The sequence below is a fragment of the Leucoraja erinacea genome, chromosome 2, assembly GCF_028641065.1.
Source record: "Leucoraja erinacea ecotype New England chromosome 2, Leri_hhj_1, whole genome shotgun sequence".
Lineage (NCBI taxonomy): Eukaryota > Metazoa > Chordata > Chondrichthyes > Rajiformes > Rajidae > Leucoraja > Leucoraja erinaceus.
The window spans coordinates 106670249-106688443 of record NC_073378.1 but is presented as its reverse complement, the minus strand read 5'-3'; the positions used below and the strand labels follow the sequence as shown (position 1 = coordinate 106688443).

General features: G+C 37.9%; 1 protein-coding gene across 3 annotated transcripts in view; it reads left to right on the top strand.

Moving 5' to 3' along the window:
- Positions 1-7145, top strand: part of hepacam2 (HEPACAM family member 2) — a 115706-nt gene extending 108561 nt beyond the window's left edge. For all 3 annotated transcript variants that reach the window (XM_055662796.1, XM_055662789.1, XM_055662782.1), the window contains exon 10: positions 572-7145. The gene's annotated coding sequence lies outside the window, so the exon portion shown is untranslated. The remainder of the gene's footprint in view (positions 1-571) is intronic.
- The last annotated feature ends 11050 nt before the right edge of the window (positions 7146-18195 follow it).

The window sequence follows — 18195 nt, the reverse complement described above, 5'->3', positions numbered from 1 at the left end:
CACACATATGTACACATAAAAATAAACAATAATAGTGCAATAATAACAATAATAATCCATGTAGTTCAGAGCTTATTTGAGGCTCGAGTGTTTAATAGTCTAATGGCTGGAGGGCAGAAGCTGTTCCTGAACCTGGATGTTAAGAGTTTTCAGGCTCCTGTACCTTCTTCTCAGTGGCAGGGGTGAAATGAATGTGTGGTCAATGTGGTGTGTGTCTCTGATGATGCTGGCTGCCTTTTTAAGGCAGCAACTCCGTTAAATCCCTTCGATGGTAGGGAGGTCAGAACCCGTGATAGACTGGGCAGTGTTCACAACATTTTGCAGTCTTCTTCGCTCCTGGGCATTCAAGTTACTGAACCAGGCCGTGATGCAACCAGTCAATATGCTCTCTACTGTACACCTGGAGAAGCTCAAGAGAATTGTACTTTATTGTCACATGTACATTGATATTGTTTCTTTTTGCATACAATTCAGTAAAATCTTTCTGCTTATGCTGAAAATAAGGTGGAAAATTGTTGTGAATACATGTATTTCAAAGTACAATAAACTTGCCTTTTCTGTATTTTACCAGTTGAATGCTGTATTTTGTCACAGCCAGAAGATTGAGGCAGTTGAGCAATGATTATGTGTTTTGACAACAAACTATAAAGACAACCAAGGTCAGACATGAAGACGCAGAACCTTTTACTGTCCGGCATGTGGGAGAATCAAAAGGACTGAAGCAATTTGCAGAACATTTATTCATCTACAAAGCTCTAACAATTCAACTTTTAATTCAGCGGTGTATGTAATATGTGAATAAGAATATGTTATCAATGACTGCATTAGATTATCAAAAAGTATCTTTCATTTTTAAGTGTTACCGATAAAATGTATTTATTCTTAAACTTAAACAGTCATTCTGTGTAGGGATTGGTTTACATTTACCTTGCGAATTTTAGATGTTTATTGAAATCAGGCACATTTATTTATAGAAAAAAAGTAAAATTATACCCGAGACTGAATCCAGCCATAATTCACGGTGTAAATCATAAACTCAATTATATTGCAGTGTTTCCAGTCTTCGCATATCACACTCAAAATTGAAGACTATTTACCTTTTTTGACATTTAATTGATAACCTAACTCAGAAAAACCATAACATTAATTGTATGGCAACTCTATTCCTTTAGAGAGAGTCTCCTCCATTGTGTTGAGACACATTGTTAATAACAATCGAACATGCATTTAACAATGGTATAGTTAGCCCGAGGGTGCTTAAAACAAATAATTATTCCAAAAAGTGTTCCACTCCATTGATGGCAGCCCTTGTTTAGACAAAAACAAAGTTTAAATCATCTCTTCTGAATCGGTGTCATATACTTCCTTCCAGATAACTAAAGACAGATAAACCCAACTGTCAATTTACATAATTTCTGTATTGTTTCCATGGCATGCACATTTATCTGAACTAGATCAGTGTGTAAAGATGTACATATAATCCAAAAGAGGATTTCAGATCATCAAAAGCAGGTCAACAGTAGCAGAATAAAAAAAATACATATACAGGTCTACCACCGATTTTCCAGCAACTGATGGTCCAGCACATCATTTAATCTGGACAAAATTACGAGAGTGCACGTGAAATTCCCCCCCAGAAATCCCTCCAAAGTCGCCTAGGCCGGGTGAGGCAGCCGATCTTGACCTCATTGGGAATTCCGCAGTCAGACTACTGCTCAGCGGGTCGAATTTTCCCCCTGCAGCTGGAGCTCTGAAACTTCTGCCCGGAAGGGTCTCGACCCTGAAACATCACCCATTCCTTCTCTCCAGAGATGCTGCCTGTCCCACTGAGTTACTCCAACATTTTGTGCCTATTTTCAATCTAAACCAGCATCTACAGTTCTTTCCTACACATAGTGCTTTGTACCTATCTGCTGCAAGACTTTTCATTGAGGTGAATCATCAAGCAAAACATTCTCTCTGAAAATCTGCAGTTCAATTTAAAAATATTTATGACTAATGAATGTAAAACTAAAAGTAAGAGAAGTAAGGCTTGTTGAATCTGCTTTGTATTCCATAAGGTTTTGGCCCTTTGTTGCCACAATCCCTGTATCTATCCCCCTTTCTCATATTCTGTTATTGCAAAGATCTGGTGATCGTAGCCTGAAAAGTAGTCAATGACTAAACATTCACAAATTTTGGGGGTTAAGAATTACAAAGATTCTCAACATTCTGAAAATGTTTACCTCAACTCATTCCTCCACCTTATCCTGAGACTGTGAAACCTAGACGGAAGTCATCAACCAAATGAAATGGCTGGCTTTGAATCCATCCTTTGTCGTCCTGTCAGAACTAGTTTCAAATAAATCACTCTCAGAACTCCAAAAAAGATAGGCATATCCTACCCATTCTGTGCTTATAGCACATTATTATATTTCAGGAAATAATCTGTTAAATATATTGTACAATAAATATATCTTTCCTTACACCTATTGAGGGACCTCTGTTCTGTCTCAACACGACTTCTTTACCATAGTCCTTTAATCCCAATGCACGAAAAACACCAGCATATCATTTGCCTTCCTAATTGTTTGCTGTGCACTCAATTTAATGTTTTTGGATTTATAGACAATAGACTATAGGTGCGGGAGTAGGCCATTCGGCCCTTCAAGCCAGCACCGCCATTCACTGTGATCATAGGTGATCATCCACAATCAGTACCCCATTCCTGCCTTCTCACCATATCCATGACACTATTATCATTAAGAGCTCTATCTAACTCTCTCTTGAAAGCATCCAGAGAATTGGCCTCCATTGCCCTCTGAGGCAGAGAATTCCATAGATTCGCAACTCTCTGGGTGAAAATGTTTTTCCTCATCTCCGTTCTAAATGGCCTACCCCTTATTCTTAAACTGTGGCCGCCGGTTCTTGACTCCCCCAACATCGGGAACATGTTTCCTGCCTCTAACATGACCAATTCCTTAATAACCTTATATGTTTTAATAAGATATCCTCTCATCCTTCTGAATTCCAGAGTATACAAGCCCAGCCGCTCCATTCTATCAACATATGGCTGTCCCGCCATCCCAGGAATTAACCTCGTGATCCTACGCTGCACTCCGTCAATAGTAAGAATGTCCTTCCTCAAATTTGGAGACCAAAACTGCACACAATACTCCAGGTGTGGTCTCACTAGGGCCCAGTACAACTGCAGAAGGACCTCTTTGCTCGTATACTCAGCTCCTCTTGTTATGAAGGCCAACATGCCATTAGCTTTCTTCACTGCCTGCTGTACCTGCATGCTTACTTTCAGTGACTGATGAACAAAGACCCCCAGATCTTGTTGTACTTCCCCTTTTCCCAACTTGACACCATTCAGATAATAATCTGCCTTCCTGTTTTTGCCACCAATGTGGATAACCTCACATTTATCCATATTAAACTGCATGTGCCACGCATTTGCCCACTCACACAACCTGTCCAAGTTACCCTGCATTCTCATAGCATCCTCCTCACAGTTCACACTGCCACCCAGCTTTGTGTCATCTGCAAATTTGCTAATGTAGAAGGGTGCGCAATTCTGTCAGAACATAGGTGTAATTGAAGAAAAAATGTATACTTTCTTATTTTTGCTGCTATGAATTAGCAAAGATTTTCTCAGAATTACATTCTATCTGGAACTTCTTGTCTATATCCGGTGGCAGGCTCTTTCCAAAGTTCCTCACAAAGATTTATAATATTATCAAATTTGTATCTGCTGGTCTTGGTCTTCAAATCATTATTATTATACTTGTAAATTGTAGATAGTATGTAGAGATTAGTTACTACCACTTTTGTAAATGTGAGTTATGCATATGACTTGAGTGTTTGACGGCACTGGGCCTATATTCGCTGGAGTTTAGAAGAATGAGGGGGGGGGACCACATTGAACGTACAGAACAGTGAAAGGCTTGGATAGAGTGCATGTGGATGTTTCCACTAGTGCAAGAGTCTAGGACCAGTCATAGCCTCACAATTAAAGGATGTTCTTTTAGGAAGGAGAAGATGAGGATTTTTTTTAGTCAGAGGGTGGTGAATCTGTGGAATTCTTTGTCAGAAGGCTGTGGAGGCAAAGTCAGTGGATATATTTAAGGCAGAGATAGATAGATACTTGATTCTTGGTTTCAGAGGTTACGTGGAGAACGCAGGAGAATGGGGTTAGGAGGGAGTGATAGATCAGCCATGATTGAATGGTGGAGTAGACTTGATGGGCCGAATGGTCTAATTCTACTCTGATCACTTATGATCTTATGACTTGCATATAGATGGTATAATTATACTGTGCATTGTTTTAATGCTATCTTTGCAGTCTAAACATTATCCTTATCTTAATGTAGATGATACCCTGCATTGTGGTTTTATTACAGTGAAATTAACTGAATTTCTAATTGTGCAGTAAAGTAATTGACTGACAACAGATTGCAAGTAAATGAGGGTTTTTCTAAGTTAGGAATATTTTTAGGAGGGTAGGATTTGAATTTATAATTAGATTTGGGGATTGGTTAAATTATGGCAAAACATTCCCTTGATATTCTCATTTCAGGCAGCAACGCTGGTTCTTATTCTTAACTTCAATTTATTTTGCAAATGAACCAAAGGGGGATATTTAGAAACAAACCAAAAATCTGGGTTAAAGGAATCATCCTAGGTCTGGTGGAGTTTGATAAAATCTGTCAACTGCAAAATTAAAAGTCGATAAAATTGATACAGATCTCTCTAATGAACAACGCAGAATGAATACAAAACATTTTAAATGTTAATGGACCCAATATTTGTGATGTCAAATGCCAGAAACGGTAACACGAAAAGTGAACATGAAATGTAAACTATGTTGTTTGAATCAAGATTACATGATCTGCAGCATGGTGCTCCCAACAGGGAATGGTATTTACAAGGATTTGAACTTGTTGGCACTGAGAATGTCAAGTACTGCATTCCACTATCGTTATCAAGAGAAAAGAGAACAATTCAATTCATCAAAGTAATGCAGTACAATTGGTTTTTTTTTAATCAAGGCATGATCGTCACAGGGTTGAGTAGTGAGATGAAACTCAAATAATTGTGCTTTCATCTTGAAAGTAAGAAAACGGTGGTGGTATTTATGGTGGGACAGGGGCATTACATGGCAAGGATTGAAGACAATCATTTTTTTTCAGGAAAAGAATGAAATAAGTAGAGTAATTTGTCCAAATAGTTGAAATCACTAATGTTGGCAAGTCTTTCTTTGCACAAATGATCATTTCACTGCTTCTCAGTAACAGAGATATAACTTGATATTAGAAGGTGTTGTCCAAGAGAATGGGTGAGTGAGTAAGAGATGGTTGAACACCTCCCTTACTTCTATTTCCCAGCGCTTGCATACAATGATTGTGAAATATTTTGGGGGCCTAGCTATGTACATTATTGTTGATGTAAATGTTAGTCCAAGCTGGCTGGAAATTTGAATGGAACTTGCTCTTATTATGAATTTATCACAAATTGGATGTTAGGAGTGTAAATTTCCTGCCTTCCTTCCATGTTATTTTGCAGAAAATGTGGAAATAAGCAGCATTCGTCATCAGAACTATTTTGGGATGATTGTTTAAAGTTAACGATGTGTACCCACAAATTTTGGATTTTGTGGATTAAAAGCTGTGCTTAATATAATGCCAGTTCTGTCATACAACAACTGCCGTCATATAACACGTTGAATGTATTTGATGAGAATTATTTTGTACCATATATGTTTACAGACAAATTCTATTTATATCTTGTCTGTTGCTTATAAATTGAAAAAAAAGCAGAATGTGTTCTGGTATTCATTTTCCCCCCAACATTGTAATAAAGAGTTAAAAGGACCACCTATGCTGGAATAAATGATCTCAAATGATCCACTACTAAAAGCCTTCAACGTAATACCCTGGCAGCCAAGACTCCATCTTCCTCCAGGTTAGTTTAAATTTGCACATAGCTTGTATCACACTACACTGCTCCCCCCCCTCCTCCCTCATCCTGGCTACAATGCAAATCACTAAATATCAGGTTCAGCAGAATTTATACATGTTCAGACATGGACTGCACAGATTTCTAATGCAAGTTTATGGTAAATAGGATGATGGAGGCTAGGGATGCTAGACAGAACAAATGCAGACAGGAAGACTTCAACAGAGGAGATGAGGCAGCAACTGAACCAGATAATACTAGGGAGAGGCACATAGGCTTATTGGTGAATTATGAATATCTGGAATATATTGCTCAGTCATTGTGGGGAGAAGGCGAGAGAATGGGGTTGAGATGGAAAGATAGATCAGCTGTGATTGAATGGCAGATTAGACTTGATGGGTCAATTAGCCTAATTCTCCCCCTCTAAGCTATGAATTTATGGATGGGGGAAAAAGTGCAGGTGTTTCAATCAGTTGCATGGAAAAGCCAGAAGAAGGGAGAGAATGGCAAAAGGTGTTAGACAATGAAATAGGCTTACATCATACTAATAGAAGTCCAGGAAGCTGCTATCAACATATAAGTGGGAGGAAGTAGGAATGGAACAAAAAAGGATCTATATATTACACTAAAGGCAGACATAGCTTGGATTTATACCGGCTCCCAAAGTAGCAAATTTGAGTTGGAAAAAGTGAGTAGAGTCAAAAGAGAAAAAATGAGTGATAAAATGGTACATGTTTCTGGAGAAATATTAACTCTGCTTCCTTCTCCATTGTTGGTGCCTGTCCTGCATGGGCTACACATTGTACATGAGAACAGCTAGTAGAGCAAACTATATTTAATGTACAAGTAAATGATTATCTCATCTGGAAGGGCATTTGGATGAAAAGAAAGAGGTAAAAGAGCAGGAGTTGCAATTTCTTCTTTACTTCATCCACAACATGAGACACAGCATAGCTGTTGAATTTTGAAAGCCTACTGGGTATCCTAGCAATACAGGAGATTACTTTGAATGTAAAATAATGTAGATAAATATATCTTTAATATGCTTCTATGTCTACATGTTATTCATGTTGCTAGGCATTGTTAAAACGATTATTCAAATTCTCATTTTGGTACAATGGGTGCACCACAAAATGTATCAAAACAAAGAAGTGATCGCTGATTCGTAAGGAATTACCTCAACTTTGAAAGTTCCCCACATAAAATAAAATTTTGAACTATTTTTGTAACGAGAATATGGATAGGTGATGCTTCAGGTTGAGACCGTTCTTCAGACTGATTATGGAGATGGTGGGGGAGGGGGGTAAAATCTTGAAGAGAGGAGGGGCAGTACAAAGCCTGGCAAGGGATAGGTGAATGAATGTGGTAGAAGGGGGGGGGGAGAGGGGAGGGTTGATAGGAGACAGGTCATAGATGAAAAGATAAAAGATGTGAGATAAAGCTAGAATTGCAAATTGTGAAGCTGGAGAAACAAATGTAGTTGGAAGGGGAGAAAAATAGGTTTGCAGGTGTGTGTCCAGGTTGGGCATGGTGGGGGTGGGGGGTGGGGGGGGGGGGGGGGGGGGGGGGGAGAGAGAGAGAGAGGGCAGCATTGAGTTGCTTAGCTAAAATCGGAAAATGCAATGTTAATATCATTAGATTGGAAGCTAACCAAGCGGAATATGAGATTTCCAATTTGCGTGTGGCCTCACTTTGGCAATGGAGGCAGTCCAGGACAAAAAGGTCAGTATGGGAATGGGAAGAGGAGTTAAAATGGTTAGCAATCAGGCGTTCCAGTAGGCCTTGGTGGACCGAGCACAAGTGTTCGGCGAATGATTTTGCTGATTACAGGAAGCCACATCCAAAACACCTGATGCAGTCGATTACATCAGAGGAGGTTCGGTCTCACCTGGATGGATGTGAGAGAGGAGATATAGGGAAAGGTGTTACATCTCTTGCAATTGCATGAGAAAGTACATGGGGAGGGGGTGGTGGATTGGGTTGGAAGAGATGAGTGAAGGAAGGAGTTACGGAGGGATTGGTCTCTGTGGAAGGCGGAAAGGGGTGGGGATGGGAAGATGTGACTGATGGTGGGATCAAGTTTGAGCTGGCAGATTTTTTTTTAATGTTTTCTCTAAAGAAAATATTTGCTAACCATGATTTTTATAAAAGAATAAAGACATTAAGCTTATATATGATTATTTATTATGTTTGAATATTATTGGAGCCTTGGCAAAGTGTCCCTGAGAATCACCAAACGTTCTCATCAGCTAAAGCACCAATGACTATGAAAGAATGAGTATACCATATACAATACATTCAGAAAGTATTCAGATTCCTTCACTTTTTCCACATTGTTATGTTACAGCCTTGTTCTAAAATGGATTAAATTCTTTTTTTTTATCATCAATCTACATACAATACCCCATAATAAAAAAAAGCAAAAATAGGTGTTTAGAAATACTTGCAAAGATATTTAAAATGAAATAACTGAAATATTACATTTACATAAGTTTTCAGACCCTATACTCAGTACTTTGTTGAGGCACCTTTGGCAGCGAATACAGCCTCAAGTCATTTTGGATATGACACTACAAGCTTGGCACACCTGTATTTGGGTAAATTCTCCCATTTTCCTCTGCAGATCCTCGCTCTGTCAGGTTGGATGGGGAGCGTCGATGCACAGCTATTTATAGGTCCCTCCAGAGACGTTCGATCGGGTTCAAGTCCAGGCTCAGGCTGGGCCACTCAAGGACATTCAGACTTGTCACAAAGCCACTCCTGTGTTGTCTTGGCTGTGTGCTTAGGGTCGTTATCCTGTTGGAAGGTAAACCTCTGCCTCAGTCTGAGGTCCAAAACACTCTGGAGCAGGTTTTCATCAAGGATCTCTCTGTACTTTGCTCTGTTCATCTTTTCATCTATCCTGACTAGTCTCCCAGTTCCTGCCACTGAAAAACATCTCCACAGCATGATGCTGCCACCACCATGCTTCACAGTAGGTATGGTATTGGCCAGGTGATGAGCAGTGCCTGGTTTCCTCCAGACGTGACGTTTGGCATTCAGGCCAAAGAATTCAATCTTGGTTTCATCAGACCAGAGAATCTTGTTTCTCATTGTCTGAGAGTCCTTTAGGTGCCTTTTGGCAAACTCTAAGTGGGCTGTCATGTGCCTTTTACTGAGGAGTGGCCACTCTACCATAAAGGCCTGATTGGTGTACTGCTGCAGATATAGTTGTCCTTCTGGAAGGTTCTCCCATCTCCACAGAGGAATCTGGAGCTCTGTCAGAGTGACCATCTAGTTCTTGGTCACCTCCCTGACCAAGGCCCTTCTCCCACGATTGCTCAGTTTGGTCAGGCGGCCAGCTCTATGAAGAGTCCTGGTGGTTCCAAAGTTCTTCCATTTAAGAATGACGGAGGCCACTGTGCTCTTCAGGACCTGCAATGCTGCAGAAATTGTTTTATACCCTTCCCCAGATCTGTGGCTCGACACAAACCTGTCTCGGAGGTCTACGGACAATTTTGAGTGTCATAGCAAAGGGTCGGAATACTTGTGTAAATGTGATATTTCAGTTATTTCTTTTTAATTACTAAACACCCGTTTTCACTTCTTCATTCTGGGCTATTGTGTGTAGATTGATGATAAAAAAATAAATGTTATCCATTTTAGAATAAGGCTGTAACGTGGACTTCCGGTGGCGCTATGGAGTAGGAGAGACTCGCGCCAACTAGCTCCAGGAAAAAAACGCTAAAAACGTGGGGAAAAGACAGGTCCTACCTGCTGAAAACGGCACCGATTGTTTGCAGTAAGTTCGTGACGTCATCAGGCGCGCGACACCGGCAGTATGTCGACACAGCATACTCCCCCTCCCAAGGCGAGAAAAACCGGCAAGGCTAAAGAGGTAGGCCCAACTGAAGCCTCGGCCTCAGTTTTAACAGCATCCCAAGAAGATATCTCAAAGAAGAAAAAGACTGAAATGGAAGAATTAAAAAAATTTCTTGCACAGGAAATCTCTAATTTAATGGAAGAACTAAAAAATCTTAAACAGAACTTCAAGGAAGAGCTGAAATCTTTTAAAAATGAAATTAAAGAACAAATTAAAGAAGAGGTTACAGCTACTGTACATGAGGTTCTGGAAGATTGGGAATTAAATATAGAAGAAAATCTGACTCAAAATATTGAAGAAGTAAATGATAAACTGAATTCGATGGAATCTAGATTTGATTCTAAGTTGGAACCTATCCTCCAGACATTAAATCAACACCAAGAGATTGTAAAGGAACTAGAGGAAATTGCTGAGACAAGCACCGAAACTGGAAAAAAAATTATCGCCGAGAACAAATGCCTATCAAAGTTATTGCATCAAATAACCGAAAAATGTACTGACTTGGAGGGACGACAAAGGCGTCAGAATTTAAGAATCGTGGGCGTCCAGGAAGGCAGAGAGGGGAGTCGTGACCCCCGTGATTTTGTTGCAGAGCTACTGAAAAAAGTCTTGAACCTGGATCAAGCACCATTACTTGCCCGAGCGCACAGAGTATCGAGACGTCGCCCAAGGGAGGCGCCCCTCCAAGACAACTGATAGTGAAGGTGCAATATGACCATGTTTTGGATGATATGATGAAGAAAATTGTCCAAAGCAGAAATCTCGTATTTGAAGGAGATAAGATTAGTATATGTAGAGATTATCCTGTGGAAGTTGCCAAGAAGAGAGCGTTGTTTACAGAAACAAGAAGAATACTGAAGAACATAAAAAATTTGAGATACAAGATAAGATAAGATAAGATAAGATACAAATTTATTGTCATTTGGACCCCTTGAGGTCCAAACGAAATGCCGTTTCTGCAGCCATACATACAAACACATAGACCCAAGACACAACATAATTTACATAAACATCCATCACATCGCTGTGATGGAAGGCCAAATAAACTTATCTCTCCACTGCACTCTCCCCCCCCAATGTCAGAGTCAAAGTCAAAGCCCCCGGCTGGCGATGGCAATTGTCCCGCGGCCATTAAAGCCACGCCGGGTGGTGCGAGGTCGCACACCGGGTCTTGGTGTTAGAGACCCCGGCGTGCGCTCGCAGAGTCCCGCGGCCATTCCCAGCCGCGCGGGGCGGTGATGTTAGGCCCCGCTCCAGGAGCTCTTCAACCCCGCAACTCGGGCGGGGGAAGTCGCCGTTGCGAGAGCCCTGAAAAGCGGTCTCCCTCCAGGGAGCCACGGGCTCCCGGTGCCGCCGTCCACAGACCTGTCGTTGGGGCCTCCGACTCTCTGGTCGGGCCGCAGCAGCGCTCCTCCACCGCTCCAACCGTTCCGGACTCGGCCAGCCCCGCGACGGCGACGGTGAGTTGTAGCACCAGAGTCCCCGGCTTCTTCCTGTTGGAGGCCGCTCCTCGTTGCGGCCCCAACGACAACGGAAACCCGACGAGAAAGGTCGGGTTTCCAGTGCAGGGAGAGATTTAAAAAAGTTTCCCGCCCCACCCCCACCCCCCCACACACACACCCCCCAACAAAAAATAAAAAAACTACATTAAAACACAGACAGAAAATAATAAAACGCGGACAGACTGCAGAGGCCGCTGCTGGCCAGAGCCGCGCCGCCCACCGCCACCCACCATACGGACTGATATACCCCGCAACATTAAGAGTTACCTACGAGAAGAAGGAACCCTTCTTCATCAAGCACACAGAAGCACTTGAATTCGCCAAGAGTATCGAGGATAAGACCGAAGATTGAATAATATTCAACACTCAACACTTACTTGGATATTGTTATCCCGCAGAGAAGATATGGAACTCTAAACTCTAAACTATTATATTTAAGAGCTGCCCAAAATCTGCAACAAGAATTGGGCAAATATCTTGCTACTGATATATAATACTTACATTTTAGTACTAATTTCTAACAACTATTAATAATCATGAATACTAATTAACACTAATTATTGCTAAGTGGATCAACTAAGAATTAACTAAAAGTATGAAATATAAGTAAAGTGCGATCCAGATATTTTATAATTAAAAATGTATAGTGGTTCTCTCTCTGATATTTTTGATTTTGATTATTCTTTGACAAATATTTTTATGTTATACGAGACTAACATTTCAATTTGAGACTAATAATTATATCATTAATGGAATATAACCATTATTTCCTTCCCCCTACCCCCATAAATTGCTTGCACTGAATTTGAAACTTTTCTTTTAAGGAAAGTACGGAGCTAATATTTTTTTTTATTTACCAAAAGCTACGGAAGTCCTTAGATGCTTGGCCAAATTAGGGTGGCTATCACTAACTGCACTAATCGTAGTTGTAGTTTTTTTCTTTTTCAACCTTTTACACGTTACTAATACAATTTTTTATTACCTTTTCTACCTTATAATATATTATATTTTGTATTTGGAATGGAATTACATATTTTATTTAGGGAGATGTTCGGATGGAAAACAGACGAGACTTAAAATTCATCTACCTGATGTTCGAGTATAAGGTAGGGTTGAGTGTGTTGAGCCATCTGCTTTAACCACTCTAATCACAAGATGCAAGAAGTGAATAGGAAAATTGGGGGTGATGGAATTAAATTCTGTAGCTGGAATGTTAAGGGAATTAATGAACCTATTAAGAGAGGCAAAGTGTTAGCTCATTTAAAATCATTGAAAACAGATATAATATTTCTCCAGGAGACGCACCTTAAAAAGGAAGCACAACATAGATTGAAAGCAAAATGGATGGCTAAATTTGGCCACTCCTCATTCTCACATAAATCTAGAGGGGTTGCAATATTAATTCGTAAAGGTATACCTTTTAAAAATATATCAACGATAGAAGATATTGAAGGCAGATATATTGTAATAATAGGGGAGTTATACTCAAAAAAGGTGACTCTCCTTAATGTGTATGGACCAAATTTTGATAGCCCCCTGTTTTTTAAGAGAATACTTAACAATATCCTGGAATGTACACAACAAAACTTAATAATCGGTGGAGACTTAAATTGTACATTGGATGCTTATTTGGATAGATCATCAACTCAAAGAAAACTAAAATCTCAATCAAGTGAATTTCTAAACTCATATATTAATACTACCAACATTAAGGATGTTTGGAGAATTGAAAACCCATCGGGTCGAGAATGTTCATTTTACTCACCAGTACATAAAACTTACTCAAGGATAGACTATTTTTTAGTAGACTCAAAACTTATCCCATTTACCTATAACTCGCAATATCATAATATCATACTCAGACCATGCCCCACTAACATTTATGATTAAACTAAACGGAATGGTAGAGACACAGTCACAATGGAGTCTTAATCCCCAAATCGTAAAAGAAAAGTTATGTAATGAACACCTCGTAAAACAGATTAATATGTTTTTTGAGGCTAATGATAGCCCTAAAATCTCTGCCTCCCTTCTTTGGGAAACATTTAAAGCATTTGTGCGAGGAGCATTAATCTCTTCTCAATCATTTCTTAACAAAGATAATAGGGCCAAACAACAGAAATTGGAAATGGAAATAAGGCAATTAGACATAGAAAATGCAGCAGCACCGTCCATGGTAAAACGCAATAAAATTGCAGTACTGAAATATAAATTGAACAAGATATACTCAGACCAAGTTATAAAACTTTATCAACATACAAAACAATTACATTTTGAATTTGGTGATAAACCACAAAAACTATTAGCGCGACAACGTCGTAAACTGGACGGGGAAAAAACAATTTACAAAATTAGAACTGACAAGGGAGAAACATTAACACTGCCAAAAGATATTAATGATAGATTTTTACAATACTATCAAAAATTGTACTCATCTAAAATGACAGAACAATCAGCAGGAATGGAAACATTTCTACAGAAATGTAAGCTTGCAGGTTTAGATCAGAAAGAGAGAGAATCACTAGGTGCTGAAATTACGATAAAAGACATCGAAGAGTCAATTAAATCTTTAAAAAACGGAAAGGCTGCAGGTCCTGATGGTCTAAGTTCTGAATTTTATTAAAAAAATTATGATCTGGTTTCTCCACGCCTACAGACACTGTACAAATACGCTTACACTCAACAGAAACTCCCAGAAACTCTAAATTAATCTACAATCATACTCATACCAAAAACGGATAAGGATCTTGAAGACCCAGGTTCATATAGAGCAATAGCCCTTTTAAATACTGATCAGAAAATATTAACTAAAATTCTATCTCATAGATTGAGCTTAGTGATTAACAAATTAATACACCCCGACCAAACAGGTTTTATTCCAAAACGTTATTCATTTTATAATCTGAGAAGACTATTCAATATTATATACTCCAATAGAATTCCTAATGCAGATCTAGCAATTATTTCATTAGATGCTGAAAAAGCATTTGACCAGGTAGAATGGCCATATTTATTTTCGGTGAAGGAAACATTTCAATTGGGAGAGAAGTACTGTACATGGGTTAAATTGTTATACTCTAATCCAACAGCTAGAATATTAACAAACCAAATGTTATCAACTAAATTTAATCTCTCTAGAGGTTGTAGACAAGGATGTTCATTATCCCCACTATTATTTGCTCTTGCAATCGAACCCTTAGCAGAAAGCGTTAGAACCCATACAGGAATATACGGATACAACACTAGAGACACAAGGAATAAAATTTCCTTATATGCAGATGATGTACTAATATATATTACAAAGTTAGAAACTAGTATTCCAAACCTATTAAATTTATTAACTCAATTTGGTCAGTTTTCAGGATATAGAATTAATTGGAATAAAAGTGAAATCATGCCAATAACAAAACTCAATTTACATACATTACAACAATCCCCTTTTAAAATAGTTAAAGATAAATTTAAATACTTAGGAATCTATGTAACTAAGACATATACCTCTTTATTTAAACTAAATTTTCCACCCTTACTGAATAAACTACACAAGAATATTCAATACTGGAAAACACTTCCCATTTCAATGCTTGGTAGAATTAATGCTATAAAAATGATCTTCTTACCGCAACTACTGTACCTATTTCAATTAATCCCGATATATATCCCAAAAACTTTTTTCAAAAAAGTCGACTCCATTGTTACAAGTTTTATCTGGGATTATAAGAATCATAGAATAAGTAAAAAACATTTATGTAAGTCAAAGATAAATGGAGGTTTGGCTTTGCCAAATTTCTTGTTTTATTTCTGGGCAGTCCATATTAAAAACATAAATTTCTGGCTGGAAGAAATGGATCAACAACCAGATTGGTTAAGGATGGAAAAGGAAGACTGTTTACCTTTTGAAATTGGCCCGATCATATTTGCTACCACAAAACTGCACAAAAAAACCTATAAGGAAAACCCCATAATACATAGTGGAATACGAATTTGGAAACAATTAAAAAAAGTTTTAAAATTGAATAATATACCACTATGCCTTCCCATTGTAAATAATCCTTTATTCAAGCCATCCTTTTTGGATAAGGGTTTCACACAATGGAAAAATTATGGAATTAAAAAGATTGGACATCTTTATGGGAAAGGCACTTTTCTTTCATTTCAAGAGTTACAACAGAATCATGGACTGCACTCAAATAATTTCTTCAGATATCTACAAATTAGAGATTATGTTAAATCTAACACACAAGTCTACAGGACTAGGGAACCAGAAATCCTTGATGAATGTTTGAACAAGCATCCTAACACTGAAAAATTAATAGCTTATATTTATAACACCCTCTTAAACAATGAGGTACCACCGACCGAACCATATAGACACACATGGGAAAATGAATTAGGTCATCCTATAACGAAAGATTTGTGGGACAAAAGTTTACAACATATACATCAATGTTCGTTAAATGCCAGACATGCTTTAATACAATTTAAAGTCTTACATAGATTACACTAAAATAAAACTAAATAGAATCTTCCCACAAATCTCTCCTATTTGTGATAAATGTCTACATCTAGATGCTAATTTAACACATACGTTTGCAAATTGTATAAAAATTAAACATTTCTGGACTGATATTTTTGAAATAATTTCAGAAGTTATTAATACAAAACTGGATCCAAACTCAAAATTAATAATACTTGGAATATCAGAGCAAAGTTTAACACTCTACAACAAGCCAAATAAATTTCCTCGACTACAGTATAATAACCGGGAAAAAATTAATATTAAAATTTTGGAAAGGCCCTACAACCCCCACAATTAAAATGTGGATTGTGGAAATGTCGGAGACCCTATATCTAGAAAGAATTAGACTTGTCTTAATGGACAAACAAGAACTTTTTGATAAAATATGGGCTCCATTCATTAATTATCTGACGGGATAGATTGGCCCAGCACGAAAACCCAACTGAAACTTGAACTCAGGATTAGATGAAAAGTCATACTTTATAATCTACGAACCTATCTCCAATGACGTATTATAAGTAATCCATTCCACCTTTTTTCTTTTCTTGATATTTGTAACTCTTTATTCTCTCTTTCTCTCTTTTTCTATATAAAAAAACTCTAGAAGCAGAAGTAATCGACAATTGGAAATTTTAATAATGTATGACTGATGTATATGAAAAGTTTTTTTAACTATAATATGTAACTTTACTTTATAATATGTCTACTTCTAATAAAAATATTATTTAAAAAAAATTAAAAAAAAAGAATAAGGCTGTAACGTAACAAATGTGGAAAAAGTGAAGGGGTCTGAATACTTTCTGAATGCACTGTAAGTGCTTGATATCAAAAGCATTGTTGTATTTACTCCCAATGCAAAAAAGGAGGGATGGGGGAGTAGTTGGATAATTGCTAGCAATAAAATGCAATCTCCCAAATGATCTCCTTGCAGGCATTTCATAAGGCTCTCTGGGGCTAATGGTATCAAGTGTAAACTTGTGCAAGCTTTTTCACAGCATTTGCAAACTCTCAGCTCCACCTAGTTGTGAAAAAAAACATGTCCCAATGTGAATACATCCTTTCAATTCAACGATAGGTTGCAAGCATGATGTGACCAGAACTACATATTTGTGATTTTTTATTTAATAACTTAGTGGCTTAAAAGGCTGATTTAGCAATTATTTATTGGGGCGAAATGTTACAAATTGTTGTATTGCTGTAATTTGTACTGAGATGAACATAGAACACAAGATTTTAATATGTTATTGAATTTATTTTGTACCACTTAACTTTGCCTAATAATGCAAAATAAGCATTAGGAAATTTGATGGGGACATCTGTGCTGAAAGAGTGATAGAATTAGTTATACAACACGGAAACTGGCCCTTTGACCTACCACTTCTACGTTGAACCTTTTGCCCATCTATACTAATGCCATTCACCCACATTGGTCAGTATCCTTCCGAGTCTTGCCTAACCAAATGCCTGTTTAAATGTCTGTGATGTGAAACAGACTGATCAAATCTGATTTCACTACGCCCCAAAATTAATTCTTTAATTATGGGTTAATAACAGCAAAAAAACTTATACTTAAATTTTGGAAAAACGCTAATACACCAACATTTAAAATGTGGATCAGTAATATGTTGGACACAGCACACTTGGAAGAAATGAGACTCCTCCTAATAGACAAACAAGACCAATTCTTAATGAGTTGGTCTCCATTTATTGATTTCTTGGAGTCATGTGGTGCAACAGGATCGTAAAAATTAAAAGTTTCAGGTAAGGGTGAAAGACGATCTAGAATATAAAAAAATCATCTCCTTGTGGCGATTGGATAAACTCCCTCCTGTTTTCTTTTCTTGCTTATTTCTCTTTTTTCCTCTTTTTTCCTCACGCACACTAGACTTTCCTTCGCTCCTTATCACTCTTTTTTTTTCTTACTTTTCTCTTTAAAAAAAAAAAGGAAGTTGTACAGAGAATGTAATATGTTAACATAATTTTTGGAACATGTAAAAATGTACCACTGTATTGTACTTACTGTTAATAAATTAAAAAAATAAAAATTTTTTTTAAATCTGATTTCACCACCTCCTTTGTCAGGAAGTTCCAATATCAACCACTGTCTCTCTAAAAACAAAATCTTATCCTCAAATTCTCTTTAAAGCTCTTTCCCCTCATCTTAAACTTAGCCTATCGTGTTTTTCATACAGCTACCATGTGAAAACGATTCTCACTATCTACCTTAACCATGACTTTTATAATTTTCTACTTCAAACACCCCTCCTCCTACTTTGCTCTAGGGAAAATAAAGTCAATCTATCCAATCTCTCCCCCATCACAAAAGTCCTCCAATCCAGGCAATATTCTGGTGGATCTCTGCATTCTTTCCA